The sequence below is a fragment of the Oryx dammah genome, unplaced genomic scaffold (assembly GCF_014754425.2).
Source record: "Oryx dammah isolate SB20612 unplaced genomic scaffold, SCBI_Odam_1.1 HiC_scaffold_15, whole genome shotgun sequence".
NCBI classification, from domain to species: Eukaryota; Metazoa; Chordata; class Mammalia; order Artiodactyla; family Bovidae; genus Oryx; species Oryx dammah.
Genome location: NW_024070199.1, coordinates 43,365,540 through 43,391,952, shown reverse-complemented (window position 1 = coordinate 43,391,952; position 26,413 = coordinate 43,365,540). Strand labels below are relative to the sequence as shown.

The 26,413-nt window shown below is 45.3% G+C and overlaps 1 protein-coding gene across 4 annotated transcripts in view; it reads left to right on the top strand.

The window, feature by feature from the left end:
* Nucleotides 1-633: 633 nt before the first annotated feature.
* The window catches only part of PC (pyruvate carboxylase), a 102,772-nt gene continuing 76,992 nt past the window's right edge, over nt 634-26,413 (top strand). The window contains exons 1-3 of one of the 4 annotated variants that reach the window (XM_040256412.1): nt 648-698; nt 1,095-1,234; nt 5,131-5,168. The gene's annotated coding sequence lies outside the window, so the exon portion shown is untranslated. Of the gene's footprint in view, nt 699-1,094; nt 1,235-2,098; nt 2,355-5,130; nt 5,169-26,413 lie in introns of those variants that run through there. The other 3 variants (XM_040256410.1, XM_040256415.1, XM_040256414.1) reach the window with 3 other exon arrangements.

Below are 26,413 nucleotides of genomic sequence, written 5' to 3'. Positions count from 1 at the left end.
GTCCAAGGTCACACCGAGATTCCTCCCCATCACCATCACTCCCCCCCCCCACCGCAGCTCCTAAAAGACACAATCACATCAAGTCGTGTGGCACAAGCGCCATTTCCTTCCTCCTGCCCTTCGCAAACCCTTTTTCTCCGACTTCTCCTCCACCCACTAGCGCATATCTGAGTGTACCCGAACCCCGAGCCCAGTTGCTATCTGTTATGCTTGCGGCTTTGGGAGACACGTGCTACTCGAGTGAATGAATCGCATGGCCCCACCCCCGCCGACAGCCAATCACGGCCTGTCAAAGCACGGCCACTTCCGCCTATTGCGGGACAAGGCGGGGGCCTTGCGGCCCACGTGGGGCTCTGGAGACAAGGGAGTAGGCGGTGGTATACCAGGGGCGGACATCCCCAGCCTCGTCACCAATCAAGTGCCCCGCCGGGGACTAGGGGGGCGGGGCTAACGTGGGGCGCCAAGGCTTAAACGTGACGGGCGGGCGGGCGTAGGGAGGAGTCCTGGGAAGGGAGCGGTGAGTGACGGAGGGAGCTGTCCAATAATAGGAGGGGTTGGGCTGCCTGAGCCAATAGGAAGTCCGTAAGGCGGGACTGGGACTGCAGCAAGTTCGGTTGCGCGGAGACCGCAGCTGTTCCCTGTCAGTGGAGACAGCGGCCGTAGAGGCGGTGGCGACGACTTGCGGCGGCAGCGAGGAGGTGAGTGCCGCCGGCGCTGTGCATCTCCCGCTTCTCGCAGCGGGTCGGAGCGGGTGGGCGTGCGCCGGCGCTGCCGCGGGGGACGCTTATGTAAGGGTCGCGCGCGCCAAGGCGGCGCGGGCTCCACGAGTGACGGCTGCAAGAGACGGCGGCGGGCGGCGCGCGACGCGGCGCGACGTGCGCCGCCCCTCCCCTCCCCTCCCCCTCCGGCGGGGGACTGCCTGCGCGAGCCCTCCGCCCCGCCCTGGGACCCCTCCTCGCGGATCCCTCGCCCCACTCCTCCCGGCCCGCCAGCCGGCGAGCATCCTCCCCGCGCGGGCACCGCCCGGCCTCATCCGCCCCGCGTCCAGGGGGCCTGCTGGCGGCCTTATTCCTGCTCTCGGGCCCATTTTGCAGATGGAGAAGCTGAGGGCACGGAGCCCTCAGATGCCTCGCGCGAGGTCCCTGAGGGTTCGAACCCAGGTCTGTCAGAGTCCGGAGCCCAAGTGTCCCCCATCATACTGGAAGTTGCTCAGCTCCGAAGAAAGCCGCGGCGTGTAAGGAGAGGGTTTTCCGTGTTCCGAGTGCCTGCACTCTGCTTCCCGTAGGATCCTCCTAGTAACCCCTGGGGGGCATTCTTATAATTCCACTTAGTTGCAGAGGTGAAAGCCTGGGGCGCCCAGGAGCAGTGATTAGGAGGAGGTGGGTCTGGGCTCAGTCCGTTATTTCTACAGCTTTTAGCAGTTTACGAAGTGCAGTGAGTAGCAGCTGGGCCTGGGGAAATGTCCTCCTGGGCATGCAGGCTGAAGCCCAGTCGGGGAGGACCTGCCATACAGGTTTCTCCAGCTTGTCTTGAATTGTGTACTCTGAGTGAGTTCTTTCACTTCTGGGGGTTCCTTTCCTCATTTCACAAGTGCTGGGGCCAGGTCAGGTCCCTTGGCCCCTGGCACCTTTGAAATTCTTAAAAATCTGATTTTTAAGAGAGAAAGAGTAGGCCAGGGATCCCCATTCTTTAGCTGAGAAAACTGAGGCTCACAGAGGTGCCAATATTTGCCAGATCATAACCAGAGCCTCCCCAGTCTTTACCAAGAGGTCAGCCTTCCCCTTGCTCCCTTACCCCCTGCACCCGCAGCCTTGGCTTCCCCCTCACTCTTCCCCTGCCTGTGTTGCAAACACTTGCTCTGGGATGGATGTGCTCAGCATTTCTATCTGCTCACAGCTACGGCTTTTCTGCTTGCCTGCTCTTCATCTGAACTCTTGATCCCTTGCTCGCATTCTCTGAACACTTGTCATGTTCAGAGCCCTAGACTGGGTGCTGCATGAACCAAGACCTGGGAGATGAGGTGCCCCAGACTGCCAACAAACTGGTTGGGGGAGAGGAAAAGAAACAGATCGTAAGCAGCCAGTCAGCATGCCGTAGATGTTTGTGCAGAGTGGGTGTGGGCGAGGTATGGCCCAAGGAGGACGTGGAGGAGGAGGTTTTGTAGAGGCTGGCACATCAGGGTGAGAGACAGCAAGGCCAGGGAGAGGAGAACTGGACTGGCTGGGGGCTGGATGGGCATGGATTGGGGAAAGCTCCATGGAAGCGGTGAATTGCGAGCCTTTTGATTTCGCTGGGGCCAGCAGTGAAGAAGCAGTGATGGATTCGAGTGGCCAGGGTTTTACAATGAAGTAGAAGTGAGTTTTAAGTAACTAGAGGCTACTGGAGGAAGGCTGAGGAAGGTGGAAGGAGAATGTGGAGGAAACAGGTAGGGGTTCCCAGTAGAGTGAGACGTTCAGTTGGTCCCCGAGCAGAGACCTCTGCAGGAGACGGAACAAGGCGAGGGCACTCGCTAAGTCAGAAGTGAGGTTGGGTCCAGAGGCGCCAGGGGGCTTGGTTGGGCTCTGAGGGCCCAGAAGCAGCAGGCCTGAGCTACAGTTTGCTATGTTTGTATCCTAATAAGCAACCTGTGAGCAGGTGTCCTTGTGAGAAGTTTCTTAGTGGCTGCTCTGCCTGTCCTGAAGGAAAGGGCTTTGTTCACTGTAGTTGCTCAATATCTGTTGTTTAAATTAGACGGCCATTCATACTTCCCCAGTTTACCCCAAGTCCCCTCTGTGCCTTATCTCTCTCTTTCTCTACTGAAGCCTGATCCAGCTCGATCGACTCTCACCGCCGGTATCACCCCTCAGAGGGGTCTGCCATGGGGTTGTGAGCCTGGTGGCCCCCTCCTGCCTTTGATGCGCCTGTACAGGCGGCTTGCCTTTTTCTTTCTTTCTCATCCGCTGCCTTGTTTTCTTCTGTCTCACTTCCAGAGCCCTGGGTGCTGTGCTAGATGTCTGTCCTGACACTGCTCCCCGGGGCGTGGGGACGAGGGCACTGCGGAACTGCAGACCGAGGTCACGTTCCAAGTTGCAGCCCGTTCCGGTGCTGCAAGAATGATTGTCACAATTCAGAGGGTCTGGGCGGAGGGCCCGGGTTAGTCCCGGGCCGTCCACATCCCTCTCCAGCACCCTTCTGTGTGAGCGGGACACCTCACGCACCTCGGCGTTGCCCTTGAGGACTAGTATGGGCCTTCTCTCTGGCTGCCTCTCAGGAGCATCTTGCTCTTCTGAGCGAGGCCTCCTCCCCCCATCTGGAAAGTGTGCCTGTTCGGGAGCTAGTTTCTCTTCCGGAGACATCCTTCACGGAAGTGGGGCGTTTTGCCTACTCTTTGAAGCTTCACCTGGGCCCGCTTGACCCTGTCTTCCCTTCTGTCCTAACTGCCTCTAGTCTCAGCTCTGAAAACTTTGCCAAACTGTCAAAGGAGTGGGGCCTGATAGTGGAGGATGGGAAGATGACGAAAAGAGAAAACCATGTCCTCTTACCGAAGGGAAAGGTGGGACCCCAACTCCTGGGCTTTTTCTTCCACTTGGCCCCACAGGTACCCTCTTCTGCTTCAGGTTCATCTGAGACGACTCGCTGTTGCCCCCTCCTTTGCTCTTATTCCTTGTGACCTTGTTCTCTGCAGGCCTTTTCCTCTTATCTTGTCCTGGCGAAATTACTCTTCAGACTTTTCTGCATTAAGCCTTGCTGAATCTATTGAGTTGGACCTGGGTTCTCTCTTTTAATCATAATGATTATAAATAATGATTTCTTGTTATAATAAAAGCCAGCCTTTGTTGAGCTCTTACTGTGAGGTGACAGGGACCTTGCTAAGCCCCTTTTATGTATTATTTATCACAGCAACCCTACAACAAAAGTACTGTTAGCTCCTTGTTTACAGATGAGGAACTGTGGGTGCATAACTCCCCCAGAGTCGCACAGCTGGCGGAGGGCGCAGCTGGGGTCTGCCGCACACTGTCAGGCTCAGGGTACCTGCTTGGGTCCCTCTCGTGTGTTATCCTGTTGTTAACCTCTCTTAGCTCGCCCCCAGCAACCTGCTTTTTGGCACTTGGGGAGCAGAGCCTGTGCCTTCTGGTACGGGGCCTATACAGGGTATGTGCTCAAGAAGTATTTTAATGAATTGAATGCCCCAAACATTCATTTTCAGTCTTGACCTAATCTGCCAAGGCGGTTGCTTTTCTCAGAATACGGACTTAGTTCATCTGATGGTGCATTGGCCTGTGTCTGCATATTGCTCTTTCCTGACCAGTAGTTAAAGCTGACGGGCAGGTGTGGTCATTCAAAATCAAGCGGTCAGTCTGTAAACTCCAGAAAGTGGTCAGGAGCCACTGTCTGGGCTCCCATGGGCCCAAACACAGGGTATGCTCTTCGTGTGTGTGGAGTGGGCGGGGGAGGGGTGCTGCTCTCTGCAGGAAAGGATCTGAGGACGTAGTCAGTGAAATAGGAGACACGATGGCTTCTTCGTTTGTGGGTCAGGTTGCAGAGAGAGACAGGAAGCAGGCTCAGAGAACCGGACAGGAGGCAGCGCCTAAGGATTAGAGAAGGCTCTGCAGAGAAGATAGGCCTGGGGCTAGATGGAGTGGGCAGGAGGACCAGGCACTTCAGATCAAAGAAGAGAAGTTTTAGAACTTCTTGTTCTTGTGTAGGGGGTGCCAGAAAAGAGCTTTACTTAAATGCTTCTTACTGGGCCCATCAGCTAAGGTCTGAGCATGTCCTCTGTACCAGGCGGGGTGCCAGCTCTTGGAGCATGTGTGGCCTCCTCAGCAGCCCTCCGACCTGGTGGAGGTGTCACTCCCATTTCACGGAGGAGGAGACAAGCCTTGAGTGGTCCTGGGAGTGGGTGGCCAGGCAGTGGAGCCCAGACAGTTGGACGGCAGAGCGCGGGTGCTCTCAGCCCTGTGTGGCCTGGTGTTCCCCCCCAACCCCGCCCGCCCCCAGGTACCTCTCCCTGAGATCAGGGGGTGGGCCTGGGGAGGTGCAGAGCCACAGCAGGCCTGCTCTGGGTTCTAAGTGTGTGCTCCTGTCTCTCCTGGGTTCTCTGGGGAGCACTTGGAGAGAAATGGGGTAACACTGTCTTCTTCTTTTATTTAGATAGTGCCTACCTCCCGAGAGCCGACAAAACACTGAGGGTAAGTCCTGTGCCTGGATCCAGGTCAGTGGGATGTGCGTGGGTCGTCTCCAGAAGCAGCCGCTGTAGATTTTAGCAGCCCTGGCGTGTCAGTGATCAAGCTCAATCAATAAAAAAGGCCAAGCAGTCCGATTTTTGGAAACTATAAGCAGTCTTTGTCTGTTCCCAGCGCTCTTGGTTTTCTTGGTTTTCACAAGACCGTGGTGTCGGGCTCCCTGCTGGCCCCAGTTGGCAGCTAGCCCGCCTCAGCAGGAGGCCCAACTTCTGGAAGGGTGTGGCTTGGGAGGCCTGTCAGGGGGAGAGGAGTGTGGCTCCTCAGGACCTCAGGAAGCCCCCTGTAGGGCCAGGCAGCCTCTGAGGAGACCCCTTGAGTCCATGTGGAGGGCAGGCAGCTGAGCGGAGGGACCAGGGGAGGCTGCACCCTAGTGCAGGGGGTGGCTCTGTCGGCTGGCTGAAACAGCACTGGATGCGTGTCCCCAAAACGATGCAGGCGGGGGCGATGGACTTGCCCCTCTTCCCCCGTGGCCCTCCGTGTGGCAGCACGGCCCTGGACAGCCTCCTGCTCTTGAGGTTGCCCCTCCCGCAGGAAACGCCACTGATTGCACCAACCCTGGCTCCTCTCCTCAGCCTGAATTCCGGCAGGGGCGCCCCTGATGGTCTGAGAAGGCGCCCTGGCATGGTCCTGGCTCCGTGCAGCGGCCCGCCTGCATTCAGACGCTGATATGCCTCCCCGCTCCACCCAGAGGCCAGCCAGCCGCTGCCCCCATTTCGCAGCCAGGTTCCTGGGTCAGGGACCGCATTGCCCAGAGCTCAGGCCAGCGCTCAGTGCGGGGATTCCTTTGCCCGGGGATTTTTCTCAGATGACCCTTCAAGACCCATGAGCTGTTCTCCATCCTGAGATTTTCCCATGTCCTCACATGTCCTAGGTCTTTGGCCAGCAGTGGCTGTTTTTCACCCTGAGATGGCATTTGCTTGGGAAAGCGGGCCGAGCGTACAGGCAGACGGTATGAGTGGAAATGCCCCTGCACCTTTGACAGACTCCACCCTCCACAAACTTCCACTGGCCTGTCCTCTCTGCTCTCGGCCTCCCGTCTTGGCTGACAGAGTTGAATGTTGTCACTCTTACTGGCATCCCTGTGAGGAGAAGAGGGGCAGTTGGGTGACGGTCCCAAACCACCTGCCTTCTGGAACTGAGAAACTGGGCCCCCGAGGAAGCTAATGAGCAAAATCCAAGATTCCGACCCCTTTTCTCCCCTTCCAAACCCCTACCAGAGTGTCATGTTTTATTGTGTGTTTTCCCCAAATCCATCCATTGGAGAGGAAAGTTAGTCGCCAGGAAGGGCCTTCTTCTCCCGGATCATCTGATTTGTTCAAGCTTCCTTGGCTTCTCAGCTCCTGCATCCTTCCTGAGTCCCCAGAGCTTTGCTTAGTTACCGTAACTAAGATTCTGCCACTGAAGCTTCCTGCCCTCCCTTGTCCTCCTCTCCATCTCCTTGGTGATCCTGGAGGAAGGTGGATGTAGCTTTTTTTTTTTTTTAATGCCAGAAGGCATAATTCCTGGTCATCTCAACTTGCCACATTGCTGCCATTCCTCACCCACTCATCCTGATTTGCCTGCAGGCCAGGGGGAGGGTGGGGCTGCTTCGAGTACATTTCCACCAGCTGTGTGTTGCAGTGGGGCCAGATGCCACATGCTGCAGCTCCTCTCCTTATTGACATCCTGGCTGAAAATTCCTGACAGCCTGGGGAAAATTCCACGGTCTGGCTGTGCTGAGTCATGCTTTGTCTCTGAGGATGTGTACGTCACCTTTGCAACGCCTGTCACTGGTCAGCCCAGGGTCTGGCTGCAGTTACTATAGACTGAGATCTGTGTTGCTAATCTTTTCGATTTGCCCATCACTGTATGCTTCTCTGAGTGCTTTTTCTAACGTGCTGTTTTACCAATACAAAATTTATTAATCTTAAATCATTCATAATAAGTAGATTCTTTATCCTGGAAAACATTCCTCTCATGAATGAGGAAACTGAAGTTTGGAGAGACTAAGTGACTTGGTGAGTTTTGGGGTGAGATTTTTTTATCCCCTTACCCTGGATTTCTGTGTAATGCAAAGATTTTTCAGAAGTAACTTTGGTTGAAAAAATTGAGTTTCAGTTTGTTTAAGTCACAGACTCAAAAATCTCATTCTTCCTTTAAGGGCCAGTCTTTTTTACATCTAACTTTTAAGTGTAGCCTACAAATCTTTCTGTTCTATTTGTGATTCTAGAAAATGTTCACAATCATTTTAAGGGGCCTTTGGATTAACACTTGATCCATTTGCAATCTTAACTCATATGAAGATTTTAAATTGAGTTTATGAATTATATTCAGCTTCCTTCAGTTACTGCAGTTTTCTGATTAATAAAATCTTCCATAGTCCTGTAAATCTAATAAACTGACTCTTAAATTTTCTTATACATTCCTATACTGTTTTATCTTCTCTTTTTTACACAGCTTGATTGAGGTATTTTTAACATAAAAATTGCACATATTTGAAGTGTACAATTTATATTTTGACATATGCATACTCTTGTGAAATCATGACCACAGTTAAGATAGTGATTGTCCAAAAGTGTCCCTTGGTTATCCCTCCCACTCACTCCTCTCTGCTTCCCCCATCTCTAAGTAATCACTAACTGCTTTCTGTTATTATAAATTAGTTGGCACTTTCTGGAATATTATGTAAGTGAACTTGTATCATATGTGTTCCTTTTTTGTCTGGCTTCATTCACTCAGCAGAATTATTTTGAGGTTTGCCCGTGTTGCATGTATCAACAGTTCTTTCAATGGCTGAGAAATATTCCGTTAGTGGATAGCCCACGATTTGTCTGTTCACCTGTTGTGGGTCATTTTAGTTGTTTCCAGTTTTTGGCAATTTTAAATAAAGCTGCTCTGACCCTCTGTGTACAAGTCTTTGTATGGTCATATACTTCCTTTCTCTTGGGCACAGGCATAGGAGTAAAGTGGCTGTATGGTAGGTGTGTGTTTAACTTAAACTGCTGAGCCATTTTCCAAAGTGCTTGTGTCATTTTACATTCCTACCTGCAGCGAGTGAACTGGTCCCTCCATCCTCACCAACTCTGGAGATGGTCAATGTTTTTCATTTTAGCCATTTTAAAAGGTATGTAGTAGTATCTCATGGTGGTTTCAATTTGAATTTCTCTGGTGACTAATGATGTTGAGCATCTTTTCATATGCTTACTTGTCATCTGCTAATACTGATTTTAAACAGTAAAATTCCAACTTAAGAGAGGAAAATGTGCTACGCTACAGGGCAGGGCATTAAGTGGCAGAGGATAGTTGAAACCTAAGCCTTAAAAACAAACATTTGACATGGCAATTTCAGCTCTAAAAATGTCGCCTCAGGTATAATGGGACAAGCACGCAAACATACTTGGCTGTTCGGACCAGCATTTTTATGGCAAAAAGAAATGTGAAACTGGTACTTCCCTGGTGGTCCAATGGTTAAGATACTACGCTTCCAATGCAGGGGTTGCAGGTTCAAATCCTGGTTGGGGAATGAAGATCCAACATGCCATGCAGCCAAAAAAAAAAAGACTCTTAAGGGCTTCCCTAGTAGCTCAGAGATCAAGAATCTGCCTGCAGGTGACAAGGGACACCAGTTCAATCCCTGGTCCGGGAAGACTCTACATGCTATGGAGCAGTTAAGCCTGTGTGCCACAGCCATGGAGCCTGCCCCAGTGAGAAGCCCACCCACTGCAACTAGAGAGCAGCCCTTGCCCCGCACAACTAGAGAAAGCCCATGTGCAGCAATGGAGACCCAGCACAGCCCATGGATAAAGTAAATAAGTAACTCTTTTAAAAAAAAGTGAAGCCACTAAAATGTACATGAGAAAAGGATTGCAACATATGTAATCTTTTATCATACAGTGCAGCTTTAAAAATAGCCCACATACCTCATCAAACTGTGGCTCTGATCTGTTCCCACAGAACGAGAGCCACAACGCTTTTACTTGAGAAAGGTAAAACAAGGTGTAAAGCACCTTAATTTTGGTTATCTGGGAATGGTAACACCTCATTTGTTCTTTGGAAATGTTATTCCAATTTTTTTTTTCTGGATGCTGGGATTATTAAAAAAATTTGCTGTGTCTTTTAAATCAGAGTTTTGAAAAATTTAGAGCAGTGTGGCATTTATAACACTATTTGGAGGTTAAGGTCAAGTACAGAGTATTTAAGTATCAGCATTCTTTTACCCATATATATTTCAAAAAGTTGTTTAGGGGGATGAAAACCTCTTTTTAAATGCCATGTGAGATTTAGATTCCTGTGGAATGGTGTAATAAGGACTTCTGAAGGATACTCCTCTGTATAAGAAAAGAAAACTGGCAAAAACAACTTGTTCAGAACTCTGTGAATTAACCAAAGGCTTGCAGCAACCCAAGAAAAATTATTCAAGAAAAATGGCTGAATCTTGTTTTCAACAAAAAATTATGAGGCATGTAAAAACAAGAAAGAATGGCATGTACAACAGGAAAACATGCAATCGGTAGAAACCATCCCTTGAGGAAACTCAGACGTTGGACTTTAAGCAGAAGATTTTAAATCATCTGCTGAAATTATGTTTAAAGAACTAAAAAAAGTATGAGAACAGTGCCTCACCAAACATGATCAGTAAGTGATAGAAATTATAAAAAAAATTCTGGAGTTGAAAATTATGATAACTAATGTGAAAAAAAATCACTAGAGAAGCTCAACAGCAGAGTTGGGCAAGTAGAAGAAATGACAAACTTTGTTTTGCGCCGCCCCCCCCTTTTGTTTTTCTTTTTGCCATGAGGCTTGTGGGACCTTGGTTCCCTGACCAAGGACTGAACCCACACCCTTAGCAGTGAAATTTTCAGCGTGGAGTCCTAACCACTGGACCACCAGGGAACTCTTAGGATCAGCAAACTTGAGGATAGGTGTATTGAGATCAAACAGTGACGAACAAAAGGAAAAAAGAGTGAAGGAAAACAAACAGAGCCTCGGACATCTACAACATACACGTGATGGGAGTCTTAGAAAGAGGGTAGAGAAAAAGGAGCAGAACGAAGTTTGAAGAAATAACAGCCCCAAACTTCTCAAATTTGATGAAAAATAATAATTTAGATACCCAAGAAGTTCAGTGAACTCCAAGTAGGATAAAATTAAAGAGATTCACACATAGACATGCCATGATCAAAGAATCTTGAAAGCAGAAAGAGATAAGCAGTTCATCAGAAGGGCTTTTTTTTTTTAATGATACAACCACTTTAATTAAAAAACATTTTGTCGTCATTCCACAGCATGTGGGACCTTAGTTTCCTGACCATAGGGCATGTCTATATAGTCCCTGGTGTGAAGGTGTGAAGTCGCTCAGTCATGTCCGACTCTTTGAGACCCCATGGACTGTAGCCTACCGGGCTCCTTCCTCCATGGGATTCTCCAGGCAAGAGTACTGGAGTGGGTTGCCATTTCCCTCTCCAGGGGATCTTCCCGACCCAGGGATCGAACCCGGGTCTCCCGCATTCCAGGCAGATGCTTTAATCTCTGAGCCACTAAATGACAATTATTCAAGCTACTTTCATACTTAACCTGTAGGAATTATTTTACCAAGATCCCTCTGCAAGTACTTTTAGAAATACCTAAGGAGTGCTTGTTGTGTATTCCACCAAACCTGGGACATAGTTGGGGCTCAAAAAATATTTGTTGAATGAAATCTACCTGGATTACTTATTTTTGTGGCCAGCTGTCTATTTGCTCTTCTTCATGTAACCTAGTTCTGCGTGTCTCAGAGCTGTGGCCTCTTTCCTCATACTGTTGATATTTTGCCTTCAGATCGACACAAACAGATCTATCGCATAACTTCTCAAAGTACATCTTTTGAAAATACTATCAGATATTTCACAAAGTTTTACTGGATGCTTGGGAATAGCAGAATAGAATTACAACACAGGAAAGAAAACGAAAGGTTTTTTTTTTTTCCCATAAAGGTGAATTCAACCTTTACCTCTAGAAAAATGGAACAGCTACTATCATCTGCTAATAACAGCCTCACTCCTACATGTTGGCCATCAGGTTTCAACAGATACTGGGGTCTGATCTCAACTAGCATACCCCGGGATGCTATGGAACCAACTGCTGATGTTCTGTTGCTTTTGTTAATAATATTCCTTATAGTTTTATTCTTTATTGGACATTTCTCCCCAGGACAGGTTAAGGTCATGATTTCATTGTCAGGGATGATGGATCAGAGGTGCAGGGGATGTCCAGAGACTTCTGTAAGAGGCAGAGCCATGTTTGGGAAGCAGCAATTCCGATTCCTGGCCTTGAGTTCTTCCTGCTGTCCCAACAGAATATCAGAGTGTGATGTCTCAGTGTCCCTGCACACAGGTCTGAAAAGACCAACCTGAAACTCTCCGACTTCCTATTTGATCTGATTGGTGTTGGCTGCTTTGGCCCCAATGCCATTTGTTGTCACTTGGGCTTGTGGGAGTCTTCACTCAGGGCAGGGCTCTCTCCCCTGCCATGTTGCCGAAGACCTTACGGCTTTCCTCAGCCTTTCTGGATTTTGACTATTTTATTCTAGTCGGTTACTAAACAGCTGTTTTTGTTTTTTGCTGATCCGAAACATTTTTCCATCCCTTTTTACTTCTGGTATTCTTAAATGGCAATTTCAGTATTTGGCAGAATAAATCTCCCGTGATCTAATCCTGACTTTTTGCAACTGACTGAATGGTTTAAGAAAGGCGAAAGTTGCTACTGTGCATTCTTCCAAGGAACCGTTTGTTCCCTCCTCAAGCCTTTGCTGAGCATCTGTGGCAGGCACAGCTGCTGGGTGCTGTAAGGCCACAGAGCATCTGGCGACGTGGCCCCGGCCAAGGTGGCTTGTCCTGTGGTTGAGGAGACAAGGATGTGTGTGCCGGTACAGAACTCACGCTCACTCTCATGGTGACTGGTTGAGGAGAACGGTCACGGTTGCCATTTACTGAGCACGGTTTCTGTGGCCAGTGAGATGCTAAATGCAAAAATGAGTGTAGAAAATTGCCAGGGAAATGGTATAGCCATGGTTGAGTCGGGGAGCTCAGGCTTAGCCTTTTACCACTTAGCCTCTCACTCCTGGCAAGTTCCTTAGGCTCTGTGAACTTTGGTTTACTCATCTAGAAAATAGGGGCAGTAAGACCTTCCTTATGGGCTGTTGGTGGGAATGTAAATTGGTACAACCACTGTGGAAAACAGTATAGAGAATCCTTAGAAAACTAAAAATAGAGCTACGATATGACCCTGCAGTCCCACTCCTGGGCATATATATCTGGAGAAAATCATGAGCCAAAAGGATGCACGCACCCCACTGTTCACTGCAGCACTGTTTTACAATAGCCAAGAAATGGAAGCAGCCTAAAATGTCACTGACAGAGGAGTGGATAAAGAGCATGTGACACATAAATATACAATAGAATATTAACCCTTAGAAAGAATGAAATAATGCCATTTGCAGCAACTCGGAGGGACCTAGAGAGGGTCATACTGAGCCCGGTAAGTGAGAAAGAGAAGGAGAAATGTGTGACATCCCTTATATGTGGAATCTTAAAAAAAAATGATGCAAATTAACTTATGAAACAGAAAGAAACTCATAGACTTAGAAAATGAACTTATGGTTGCCAAGAGAAGGGATAGTTAGGAGGTTTGGGAAGGTCATATACACACCGCTGTATTCAAAATGGATAACCAACAAGGACCTAGCGTATAGCACAGAGAACTCTGCTCAATGTTATGTACCAGCCTGGATGGGAGGGGGATTTCGGGGAGAATGGATACATGTGTACATATGGATGAGTCCCTTCGCCGTTCACCTGAAAGTACCACAGCATTGTTAATCAGCTACTTCCCAAAACAAAATGAAAAGTTTAAAGCTTGAGAGGAAAAAAAAAAGACCTTCCTCAGGGGGCTTATTGGAGGGATATTGTGAAATACCATGAACTGGTACTTAGTGGACACGTCCTCGTGGTGACTGGATGGGGCCCGTGGAGGACAGTTCCGGGAGGATTCACTGTGGAAAGCAGAGCACGTGAGGCCAGGGGCCTGCAGGTTGGGGCGACTGGGTGGGAGGAGGACTGGTCAGGAAGGATGCCTTGGGAGAACTGGCGCAGAGTCACATCTGGGTTGGCAGAGAGGAGGCCACGGCACCCAGGCAGTGGCATATGGAGCAAAGTCATGTGCTGAGCGAAGCGGGCTTTGAAGGGATGATGCCCCAGCCTCACTGGCAGGAGGCAGGTGATGGATGATCTGTGAGGATGGAGATTTGTGTCTGCTTTGTTTTCCGCTGAACCCGCAGGACCCTGGCACTTAGTTGACAGAACGGATGCTGTTGGGGAGTAGTGAGCATCAGGGCTGGGGGGTTCTGTGTGTGTCTAGCTGCCTGTTGGCATTTTAGGAGGCATTTCCTTGGAGATGCTTGAGCTGGCGACTCCTGCCCACCTCCACTCCACCCCCACCCCCCGCCAAAGGTGAATGGGGTTTTGAGAAAACTCTGGCGGCAGTGGACCGGTTGACTTGGCATGAGGAGAGGCAAGAGGTCGGGGGGGGAACCAGCTCTGAGAGGCCATTGCTGCAATTCAGACCTGCTGTTGCTACGTGCGTGGGCCAGGGAAGGGGTGGCGATGGGAAGGAGGAAGTGAACACAAAAGAATGGTTGTCATGGGGCAGAGTGGAGAGAGGACTTGGAGAGCTCAAATTTGCAATTCTGCCTCCATCCTGAAATGCTGAGCAGGAAAAGTAACCCATTCATATAGTCAAAGGACTGACGTCAGGGGAAGTGGTTATTAGTTCAGTCAGTCATGTTCAGTTCTTTGCGTTCCCATGGATTGCAGCACACCAGGCTTCCCTCTCCTTTACTGTCTCCCAGAGTTTGCTCAAACTCATGTCCACGGAGTCGATGATGCCCTCCAACATCTCATCCTCTGCAGGGGAAGTGGAAAGGTGTAGAAATAGGGAGTTGGAATGGGGTGCCATCTTTGGAGATGGACTGTTAAGCCCAACTCAGAATTCCCTGAGCAGACTGAGTTTTCTTGAGACCAGAGTGGTTAATCTTGAGAAAACTTACCTGGAGAAAACACTAGAATAGACAGGGTGGGGAGTGGCGTGCCTGCTGATGAGAGGGAAGTACATGGAGCCTGAAGTCACAAGTTAGGGGATGGTCTGCTCTACCCTCTAGAAAAGGCCTAGGTCTAGTCCTGTGGTTGGCCTGTTTCTGAAGTTTTTACAACCCTAGTCAGTTTTCTTTCCCTTCATGGCTCGCTTCTCCAGTTGGAGAGCGCACACAGCTTAAAGAGGCTTTCTCTCCGGTGGGTGGATGAAGGACGTTTCTGGGGCAGAGGGTTTTGGATTTGGAATGTAGCCATTCCTAGCAGCCTCATGGCCCCAGAGGGATGATTCAGTCACTGCCTTTTTGAGATTTTTGTCCCAGATCAGCCAGCCCAGCAGAGTAAACTCAAGTGGGTGATGGGATCGCAGTCAGGGGTCTTTGATGGTGTTTTTAACCTACAACATTTCAGACACCAAATGTGTGCTGTGTTTTCCAATGCCAACAAACTCTCTGACATCAACTGGGTGATCTACACTTGAGTTTGGTTCTGATACTACCTACCTGGAGTTAGTGCAGGTACCAGAGGTTAAGGGTTCAGTCCCGGAAGGCTGTCCCTACTTCAGCTGCCTGTATAGTTACTACTACCTATACTTCTGACCAACCGGTTATAAATAGGGGATTCCCACCTAGGTTTGATAATTTGCTATAATGGCTCATCAGTTTAGTTTAGTCACTCAGTCATGTCCGACTCTTTGCAGCTGCATGGACTGCAGCATGCCAGGCTTCCCTGTCCATCACCAACTCCCCGAGCTTGCTCAGAGTTCCGGGGAACAAACTCACTCAGAAGGACAATGCAGACAGTGGAGTGCAGTTTATTACACCGGCGGGCGCAAGGCAGAGTCTCCTCTTAGCCAAGGATCTCGACCAGTTTTTGTGAAAACCTTATATACCCTAAGTGTACTTGCTCAAACCCATCTCCCCAAATTCCTTGAAACTAGTCTGGACAAGGTAAAAGAGAGATATGATCAAAGTTAACCCATGATTCATGTGTCACAAGACTAAATAAACAGTGGATATTTATCAATAGGCCTGTGCTCGTATCCTGGTAAACATAATGGAATTTATGACTTTGTTCTGTTACAGAGATAATTAGCGTATCCTTTTAGGCAACGAAGAGTGCAAGTACAAGTCCTGAAGGCTCTTTTATCTGGGGTTCTGGTTTTCCATTGGTGTGCCATTTCTATAGACACCGGGCACAAAGTTCAGAGTCCACTGGGAGGGTGACCATGCGTGTAGCCTAATCCTCGCAGCCTGGCCTACGATGGGCTCCAGCTCTGTCTGTTTCCTCCTTCAATGCCATTCAACCACCTCATCCTCTGTCGTCCCCTTCTCCTCTGTAATGGCTCATAGAACTCAGAAAAGCACCTTACTTATATTTACTGATTTAATTTAAAGGTTACAAATAAACTGCCAGATAAAGGGGTACTTTAGGTGAGGTCTGGAAGGATCCAGGCATAGGATTTTCTGTCCCCATGGAGCTGGGGTGCCTCACCCTTCTGGCAGTCGCCAACCAGGAAGTTCCCAGAACCCTGTTGTTTAGGGTATTTATGGAGATTCCATTGTGTGGGCATCATCAGCCATTGGTGCTTAACTCAATCTCCAGTTCCTCTCCCTTCGTAGAAGTCTGGAGGTAGGGCGGAAAATTCCAATCCTCTAATCACATGGTTGCTTCCTCTGGCAACCTGCCTCCATCCTGAAGCTGTATCTAGGGGCTCACCTAGAGTCAGTGTGTTAGCATAAATGCAGGTGGTTGGAAAGAAGTTTTGCAAATAACAAAAGATGCTCCTCTCACCTCATCATGCAAGAAATTCCAAGGGTTTTAGAAACTCTTGCGCCAGGAACCTAGGACAAAGGCCAAATATGTATTTCTTATTATATCACAACATCACAGGGTCTTTGTAGGATTCTGGGCTTGGATGGGCTGGAGTTGTACCCTTGCCGTGAAATCTTGTGAGATGACAGAGGACCTTCCACTCTGAAACCTGAGATTTGATGAAACAGTTACTGAAAAGGCGAAGGAAGCCGAGGTATGAGCCAGGTAACAGCCTTAGAGGCACCACACTCGAACCTGGTGGAGTTTTTAACAGGTCACCAAGCAGCAACCCAAAGGATTAGGACTTGACTTTAAAGCTCAGTACTACTTGCGCCTGGTACAAATGTCTAAATGTACAAAAATCTCCTTTTGCTTTCTCTTCCTTATAACCCAGTTCAGCTCCTTAGAGCAGGGTAAAGTGTCTTATCCTTTTAGAGATGATGTGGCCATTTAAAATAGAGTATATTTCCGTTCTTTTTTCCTCCTATGTCCTCTCTTTGCCTGTGTGCTTTTCATTAATCAGTGTATCTTGGAGATCTTCCCATATCAGATCAGATGTCTGCCTCATTCTTTAACAGCTGTGTAGCATTCCATAGTTGTTTTTTTTTTCTTTTTGCCATATGTTTATTGCAAAATATATCACACAGAAGACTTTTTTTGTTGTTTTTTTTGGCTGCACCACTGGGCATGTGGGATCTTGATTCCCCAAATAGGGATGGAACCCACATCCCCTGCATTGGAAATACAGTCTTAAGCACCAAACCACTAGGGAAGTCCCCAGAAGACATATGTTAAACAAGTCACACACACACACAACAAAATAATAAAATGAACATATATGTTTCCTTCCTCCAAGTTAAGGAATAAAAGGTTATGACCATAGACGTCCCCTAAGTGCCCTGACGCCCACAACTGTTCTGCTTTTGTAGTAATCATTCTTTTGATCTTCTCGCTAGTTCTGCCACTCACGAACAATTTCTAGATAATGTATTATTCAGCTGTGCCTGGCTTTGAACATCATAGACGTGGAGTTGTACTGTGGTTTTCTGTGGCTCGCTTTGCGTTTCATTTGGATCCACGTCCAGGAACACGTGTGTGACTCCTTTAGTTTTCACTGCCATGCAGCTTTCCTGAATGAAGGCGCCACAGTGTGCCTACCCCTTTCTGCTGCCAGGAAGCCTGTCGACCGCTTCCATGTGTTTGCTCTTAGAAATAACCCTGGTGTGCACATTTTTATGCATTTCTCCAAGTTGTAAACTAGAAGTGGAATTTCTGCCATGTCTAACTCTTCCTGGTTATGCAAAACTCTATTTGAATGTGGTTGTACTAATTTATCCTTCTTCCCACCAACAGTATAGAGCATTGTTTTCTGACCACCCGTGTGGTGGGAATTTGAACCACAAATCTGTGCTGGTTGCCTTGTGATTGCAACTTCTTAGGGTGAGCTTTTCGTTTCTCCAACTGCTCAGTGCCCAAGAGAGAGACACTTGATTTTTCGTGCAGGTAGCTTTTGGGGGTGAGGAGAAGTAGATCAGATTTATTTCTGCTTGACTCATTTTCTGAGGGAGCATCCTTGGAAGTCCCACCTCCACTGGAGGTAAGGTCTTCTTGGACCTCCCACCTTGGGTGGGCTCTGGGCTCTGTCCATGTGCCCTTTGAAGCTTTGAAAGCTGAGTCACAGGTTTGCCTTGCTTCTGCCAGCGCCCTCAGGGCAAAATATCAGTGTTGACTTGCCTGACTGGGTTTCTGTCTCTGTTCAGATTTTGGTCCAAGTGGTGTTCCTTAGGTTCTTGCTAACTTGTCTATGCTTTTAAGAAATAAAAATTAAATGTATATACATAAAGGTATTTTAGATACCTTTAGACCTTTAGATAAAAGGTATTTTATTTAGCATTTTTAGTTGTTTTTAGCAGGAGAGATGAATGGTTATCTAGCCCAGGTAGAAAATCTCTTGTTTAAAGTAGTGGTTCTGAGATGGAGTCCCTAGGGATATGGCTTCCATTCTCGTGGGTCTTCAGGTTTCACATTTGAGAATAAGACCACCAGCATCACAGTGATATTTTGGAGGCGGTTTGGGCCGTTTCATCAGAATTGCAGTACATTGATGCTGGGGTCCGGCCAGGTAATCTGACTCACTCATTTGAAACTCACATGACCCTGATTTGTCCAAGAGGCCACTTTGTGAGTTTATAATGGACGATGGGATCCCTGGGGTCTGCCCCTCCTGGTTTTGTAGACATTTGAACCAGAGATCAAATTGTCAACATCCGTTGGATCATAGAAAAAGCAAGAGGATTCCAGAAAAAACATCTACTTCTGCTTCATTGACTACACTAAAGCCTTTGACTGTGGATCACAACAATCTGTGGGAAATTCTTAAAGAGATGAGAATACCAGACTACCTTACCTGCCTGCTGAGAAACCTGGATGCAGGTCAAGAAGCAAAAGTTAGAACTGGACATGGAACAACAGACTGGTTCAAAATTGGGAAGGAGTGGATTAAGGCTGTATATTGTTACCCTGCTTATTTAACTTATATGCAAAGTACATCATGAGAAACACTGGGCTGGATGGAGCTTAAGTCAGAATCAACATTGCCGGGAGAAATATCAATAACCTTAGATATACAGATAACACCACCCTTATGGCAGAAAGTGAAGAGGAAGTAGAGAGCCTTGAGGAAGGTGGAAAAGAGGAGTGAAAAAGCTGGCTTAAAACTCAACATTCAAAAAACAAAGATCATGGCATCTGGTCCCATCACTTCATGGCAAATAGATGGGGAAACATTGGAAACAGTGACAGACTTTATTTTCTTGGGCTGCAGAATCACTGCAGAAGGTGACTGCAGCTATGAAATTAAAAGACGCTTACTCCTTGGAAGAAAAGCTACGACCAACCTAGACAGCATATTAAAAAAGCAGAGATATTACTTTGCCAACAAGTGTCTGTCTAGTCAAAGCTCTGGTTTTTCCCAGTAGTCATGTATAGATGTGAGAGTTGGACCATAAAGAAGTCTGAGTGCTGAAGAATTGATGCTTTTGAACTGTGGTGTTGAAGACTCTTGAGGGTCCCTTGGACTGCAAGGAGATCAAAACAGTCAATCTGAAAAGGAAATCAACCCTGAATATTCATTGGAAGGACTGATGCTGAAGCTCCAATACTTTGGCCACCTGATGCCAAGAGTCGACTCATTGGAAAAGACCCTGATGCTGGGAAGGATTGAAAGCAGAAGGAGAAGGGGATGACAGAGGATGAGATGGTTGGATGGCATCACCGATTCTATGGGCATGAGTTTGAGCAAGCTCCGGGAGTTGGTGATGGACAGGGAACTCTGGCGTGCTGCAGTCCATGGTGTTGCAAAGAGTCGGATACGACTGAGCAACTGGACAGCAACATCTGTACCAGGTGGGTCTTGCAGGGGCTAGGTCCACTCTAGCATTCACGATGTAGATAGAGCTGCTTTTGAGGGCAGAATAGCACAGTTATTAATAGCACAGTTATTAATAGCACAATGTGTTCAGTGATTTTCAAAATGAAATTATCCTATTTCAGTCCTTGGTCCCCTTTGACTCTGGCTGCAGATTCCTACTTTCACATAGATCTTTTTCTAAATATTTTGGCCTTTCGATTTCTGAAATTGCCCATAGTTCACACATTTTTTGCATTCCTGGGGAGACTGAATATCCTGCTGTCATTCTGCAACTGCCAAATTGATCTTTCAGGCTGACCTGATTCTTGTTTGTTTTTGTATTTCTTAAAAACCTTTTAAATATTGTCCTTTTGTTGCCTGGGGTTTCCCTGATGGCTCAGATGGTAAAGAATTTGCTTGCAGTGCGGGATACCCGGGTTTGATCTCTGGGTCAGGAAGATCCATGGAGAAGGAAATGGCAACCCACTCTAGTATTCTTACCTGGAGAATTCCATGGACAGCCAGGCTACAGTCCATGGGGTCGCAAAGTCAGACGCGACTGAGGGACTAACACACACTAGGTTGTCTGAATAAGGCTACTTATTTATTTTTCCTTTTTTTTTTATTGTGGTAAAATATACACAAACTTTACCCTCCCACCCATTTTTAAGTATAAAGTTCAGTGGTATTAAGTCCATTTCACATTGTTGTGCAACCGACCTCACAGTCTCTCCCCATTAACTCTTTTCATCTTGTAAAACAGAAACTCTCTCCATTAAACAATAACTTTCATTTTCCCCTCCCTGCCAGGCCCTGACAACTATCATTGTACTTTCTGTCTTTTCATGTGCTCATTGGCCATTTATTCATCTACTTTGAATAGATGTCTATCCAAGTCCTTTACCCATTTTTGAATTGACTTGTTTGTTTTTTGCTGTTGTTGAGTTTTAGGAGTTTCTCTCTGTATTCTGGTTGCATGCGTGCCCAGTCCTGTCTCTTTGAGACCCCATGGATTGCAGCTTGCAGGCTCCTCGGTCCAATTTTCCTGGCAAAAATCCTGGAGTGAGTTGCCTACTCCAGGGGGCCTTCCTGACCCAGGGAGCTAACCCACGTCTTCTGTGTCTCCTGCACTGGCAGGTGGATTCTTTACCACCGAACCATCTGATTATTAACCCTTTATCAGATATATGATTTGCAAATATTGTCTACCTTTCTGTGGGTTGCCTTTTTATTCTGTGAACAATGTCTCCTGATACACAAAATTTTAAAATTTTCATGAAGTTGAGTTTGTTTTTTCTTTTGTTATTTGTGAGTTTGATGTCGTATCAGAGAACCCAATGTCCAAAATTATGAAGCTTTTGTCCTGTTTTCTTAGAGTTGTGTTGTTTTGGGTTTTACATTTAGGTCCTTGATCCATATATGGTATGGCTAAGGGTCTAACGTCATCCTTTGGGATGTGGAAATCCAGTTTTCCTCACACTGTTAGTTGAAAAGACTGCCTTTCCCTGATTAACACTCTTGGGACAGCCTTGTCAAAAATCATTTGACCATACATGTGAGAATTTATTTCTGAGCTCTCTATTCCCTTCCATTGGTCTATATGTCTATCTTTATGCCAGTACCACACTGTAATTGGTTACTATAGCTTTTGTGATAGGCCAGTTTTATTCTTTTTCAAGATTGTGTTGGCTATTTGTGGTCACTTGAGATACCGTTAGGATGGGTTTTTCTATTTTTACCAAAAAATATGCCATTAGGACTTTGGTAGGGATTGCTTTGAATATGTAGATTGCTTTGGGTAGTGTTAACATTTTAACAATATTAAGTCTTGAGAATGAGATGGTTGGGTGGCATCACCGACTCAGTGGACATAAGTCTCTTCACCAGGAGATGGTGAAGGACAGGGAAGCCTGGTGTGTTGCTGTCCTTGGAGTCAGAGTCAGACACAACTGAGCAACTGAACAACAACAACAAAAGTGTTTCAACCCCTGAACATGGGATGAGTTTCCATTGATTTCTGTCTTCTTTAATTTCTTTCAGCAATGTTTTATAGTTTCCATTGTACCAGTCTTTCACCTCCTTGGTTAATTCCTAAGTGTTTTATTCTCCTGGATGCTATTGTAAATGGAATTGGTTTTGTAATTTTCTTTTTAGATTATTAATTGTTCATGTATACAAATACAACTGTCTTTTGTGTGCTGACTTTGTAACCTGATACTTTGCGGAATTCCTTTATTAGCTCTAACAGTTTTTTGGTAGAATCTTTTGAATTTTTGTATGTAAGATCATATCTGCAAACAGATCTTCTTCCTTTCCAATTTGGAGGCCTTTAATTTTTCTTTCTTTCCTAAATGCTGTGGCTAGAACTCCTAGTAACTATGTTGAAGAGGGTGGAGAAAGTGGCATCCTTGATTTTAGGAAAAGCTTTAAGTCTTTCACCATTGTGCATTGTATTTGCTGTGGTTTTGTCATGAATAGATTTTATTTTGTGGTGGTATTTTACTTCTATTACTATTTTGTTGAGTGTTTTTTACTCTGAAAGGGTATTGAATTTTAGTAAATGCTTTTTTGCATCAATTGAGATGATCATGTGGCTTTTCTTCCTTTTTGTTAATGTGGCATATTACATTGATATATCTTTATATGTGCTGAACCATCCTTACATTCCAGGAGTAAATCCTACTGTGTTCTGGTGTATGATCCTTTTAATATGCCTCCAAATTCTGTTTGCTAATATTTTTCGAGGATTTTTACATCAGTGTTCATAAGGGATATTGATCTGTAGTTTTCTTTTCTTGTAGGGTCTTTTTTGACTTTGTTTTTAGGATTGTGCTAGCCTCATAGAATGAGTTAGGAAGTGTCCCCTCCTCTTCAATTTTTTGGAAAGTTTTAGGTGGATTGGTATTCCTTCTTTAAATGTTTGGTATTCCTTCTTTAAATGTTTGGTAGAATTCACCAGTGAAGCCATCAGACCCAGGATTTTTTTGTTGGAGATTTTGGAATACTGAGTCAGTCTCCTTACTAGTTATAGGTCAGTGCAGATTTTCTGTTTCTTTGTGATTTAATCTTGATGACTTTATGTTTCTAGGAATTTATCCATGTCATCTAGGTGATTTGGTTTGTTGGTGTACTGTTGTTCATAGTTATCTGTCACAATCCTCTTTAATTCTGTAGAATTGGTAGTAATGTCCCCCTTTTCATTTCCGATTTCAAATAATTTGAATCTTTTTACTTTTTCTCAGTTCATCTAGCTAAAGGTTTGTTAATTTCATTGATCTTTTTCTAGGAAGCAACTTTTGGTTTCATTGATTTTCTTTATTGTTTTTCTGTTATCGATTTCATTTATCTCTGCTTTTAATCTTTATTATTTTCTTTCTTCTGCTGGCTTTGGGCTTAGCTGCTCTTCTTTTTTTGTTGTTCCATAAGTTATACAGTCGGAGAAGGCAATGGCAACCCACTGCAGTACTCTTGCCTGGAAAATCCCTTGGATGGAGGAGCCTCGTGGGCTGCAGTCCATGGGGTCGCTAAGAGTTGGACACAACTGAGCGACTTCACTTTACTTTTCACTTTCGTGCATTGGAGAAGGAAATGGCAACCCACTCCAGTATTCTTGCCCGGAGAATCTCAGGGATGGGAGAGCCTGGTGAGCTGCCGTCTATGGGGTTGCACAGAGTCAGACACGACTGAAGTGACTTAGCAGCAGCAGCAGCAAGTTATACAGTTAGGTTGTTGATGGAGGTCTTTCTTGTTTTGTGTTTTTTGAAATAATTTTGTTTATTTATTTTTGGCTGTGCTGGGTCTTGCTTGCTGCACTCGGGCTTTTCTCTCTTTGCAGCAAGCAGGAGCTACTCTTTGCTGCAGTGCACAGACCTCTCGTTGTGGTGTATTTTCTTATTGTAGAGCGTGGGCTCCAGGGGCTTGGGCTTTGTTGGTTTCAGTACGTGGTCTCAGTAGTTGTGGTCCCCAGGCTCAGCTATAATGGTGCATAGGCTTACTTGCTTCGTGGCATGTGGGATCTTCCTGGATCAGGGATTGAACCCGGGTTTCTTGCATTGGCAGCTGGATTCTCTGCCACTGAGCTTCCAGGGAAGCTGGTCTTGTTCTTTATCGTAAGCATTTATAGATACACATTTCCCCCCAGTACTGCTTTCACTGCATCACATAAGTTTCGGTATGTCATGGTTTTGGTTTCGTCTCTGCGCATTTTATTTCCTTTGTGATTTCTTCTTTGAATAATGGATTGTTTAAAAGTATGTTGTTTAATTTCCATAAATTTGTGAGTTTTCCAGTTTCCCTTTTGTTATTTTTAACATCCATCTTGTTATGGTAGGAGAAAATAACTTTGTATGAGTTATTAACTGAGTATAAATTATACTCAGGTATTAACTGAGTATAAATCAGTTGAGACTTAATCAGAGTCGTAATACATGGTGTGTCCTGGAAGACGGCGCATGTACGCTTGAGAGAGATGTGTATTATGTTGTTGTTGGGTAGTATGATTTTTATGCCTTAGATCTGCCTGGTTTATTGTGCTGTGTAAGTCCTTTATTTCCTCTGTTTGGTTGTTTTATCTATTGCTGGTACTGAAGTCTCTAACTATTATTCTAGAACTGTCTACGTACCTCTTCAGTTTTGTCAGTTTTTGCTTCACATATTTTGATGGTCTCTTATTAGCTGTGTAAATGTTTATAATTGTTATATTTCCTTGCTATACTTTTTATTAACATATAATGTCCTTCTTTGTCTCTCTCAACTTTTTTTTAAAATTTAGAGTCTGTTTTGTCTGATATTAGAATAGCTCCTTCTGTTGTGTTTTGGTTACTATGCATGACATATCTTGTTCCCATCCTGTCACTTTGAACATGTTTGTGTCTTTGGATCTCAAGTGACTCTCTTATAGGCCGCATACAGTTGGACTGTGTGTTTTTAATCCATTCTGCCAATTCCAGTCTTTTGATTGAAGAGTTTAATGCACGTACCTTTAAAGAAATTACTCATAAGGAGGGACTTAAATTTCTATCATTGTGCTGTCTGTTCTCTATATGACTTATACCTTGTTTGCCCCTCATTTCCTGTGTTACTGTTTTGTTTAGTATTTAGTAGCTTTTTGGTAGTGAAATGTTGAAATTCCTAACTCATTTGCTTTTGTGTATATTCTGTGTCTATTTTGTTTATGGTTACCATGGAGATTACATTTAAGATCCTAAAGTTGTAACATTAATTTGAATTTATACCAGTTTAACTTCAACACCGTACAAAAACTGCTCCTTTATAGCTCCCTTCTACCACTTTTAGTTGGCTTGTCATAAGATTACACTTTTATATGTTGTCTGCCCCCAAACTTAAACTAATAATTTTGTAATTGAATTTGTCTACTAAATTATGTAGAAAACAAGATTTGAAGTTACAGAGTTACAGTAATACTAGCTTTTTTTCACTAATAATTTTCTTTCTTAAAATGTATTACAGTTGACCCTTGAACAGTATGGAGATTAACCCATGTGTAACTTAAAGCTGGCCCTTTGTCTCTCTGGTTCCTTTGTATCCATGATTCAGCCAACCATGGACTGTGTAATATTGTAGTTTTTACTATTGAAAAATATTTTTATATAACTGGACCCATACAGTTCAAACCCGTGTTGTTCAGGGTCCATTGCAGTCTCTTAAATTATGTAGAAAAAGAAAAGTATAGTCACAAACTGTTGTTACAATAGTACTAGATTTATAATTGCCAGTGTTCTTAACTTTATTGAGATCTTGATTTCTTCATATGACTTTGAGTTACTGTCTAGTATACTTTTGTTTCATCTTGTAGGATTTCCTTGAGCATTTCTTGCAAGGCAGCTCCAGTGGTCACAGACTTTTCCAGCTTTCATTTATCTGGGAATATCTTAATTTCCCCCTCATTTTTAAAGGACAGTTTTGCTGGATATGGGATTTATGGTTGATAGGTTTGTTTTGTTTTGTTAGCTCTTCGAATGTATTGACGACTGCTTTTTGGCATCCAAAGTTTCTGTATGAGAAATCTGCAGTTAATCTTATTGATAATACTTTGTATGCGACAGTTTGCTTCTCTCTTGCTGCTTTCAGAGTTCTCTTTGCTTTTTGAAAATTTGATTATAATGTGTCTTGGTATGGGTCTCTTTGACTTCTTCATCTTATTTGGAGCTTGTTGAGCTTCTTGAGTGTTTATGTTTTTCATCAAGTTTAGGACATGTACAGATATTATTTCTTCAGATATTGTCTCTGTCCTTTTCTCTCTTCCTTCTGAGATGCCTACAGTGTGTATTTTGGTATGCTTGATGAGGTCCCACAGGTTCCTTAGCCTCTGTTCACCTTTATTCAGTCTTTATTTATTCTTCCTGTTCATCAGGCTTGATAATTTCTTTTGTTTTACCTTCAATTTCAGATTCTGTCCTCTGTCTGCTGAAATCTACTTTGGATTCCTCTAGTGAATTTTTCATTTCAGTTATGGTGCTCCAGACTTTTTTTGTTTCTTTTAAGCTTTTCTGTCTTTCTTGATATGGTATTTTCATTTATTTTTTGGCTTTCTCCACATATTCTATTAGTTCTTTGAGCATCTTTAAGACACTTGTTTTAAAGTCTTTGTCTAGTTTGTATGTACATGTTTACATCTTTTTCAGTGACAGGTTTTATTAGTTTTTTCCCCTTTGAATGGGTCATACTTTCTTGTTTCTCTGTATGCCTTGTGATTTTTTTTTTTGAACACCAGACAGTTGATTCTACTAATGTAGTAACTCTGGAAATCTTTCTCCCCTTTTCCCAGAGTTTTCTGTTTTTATTTGTTTGATTGTTGTGGGCTGTCTCTGTGCCAAACATCAGCCTTAGGTGTAAACCAAAGGTCT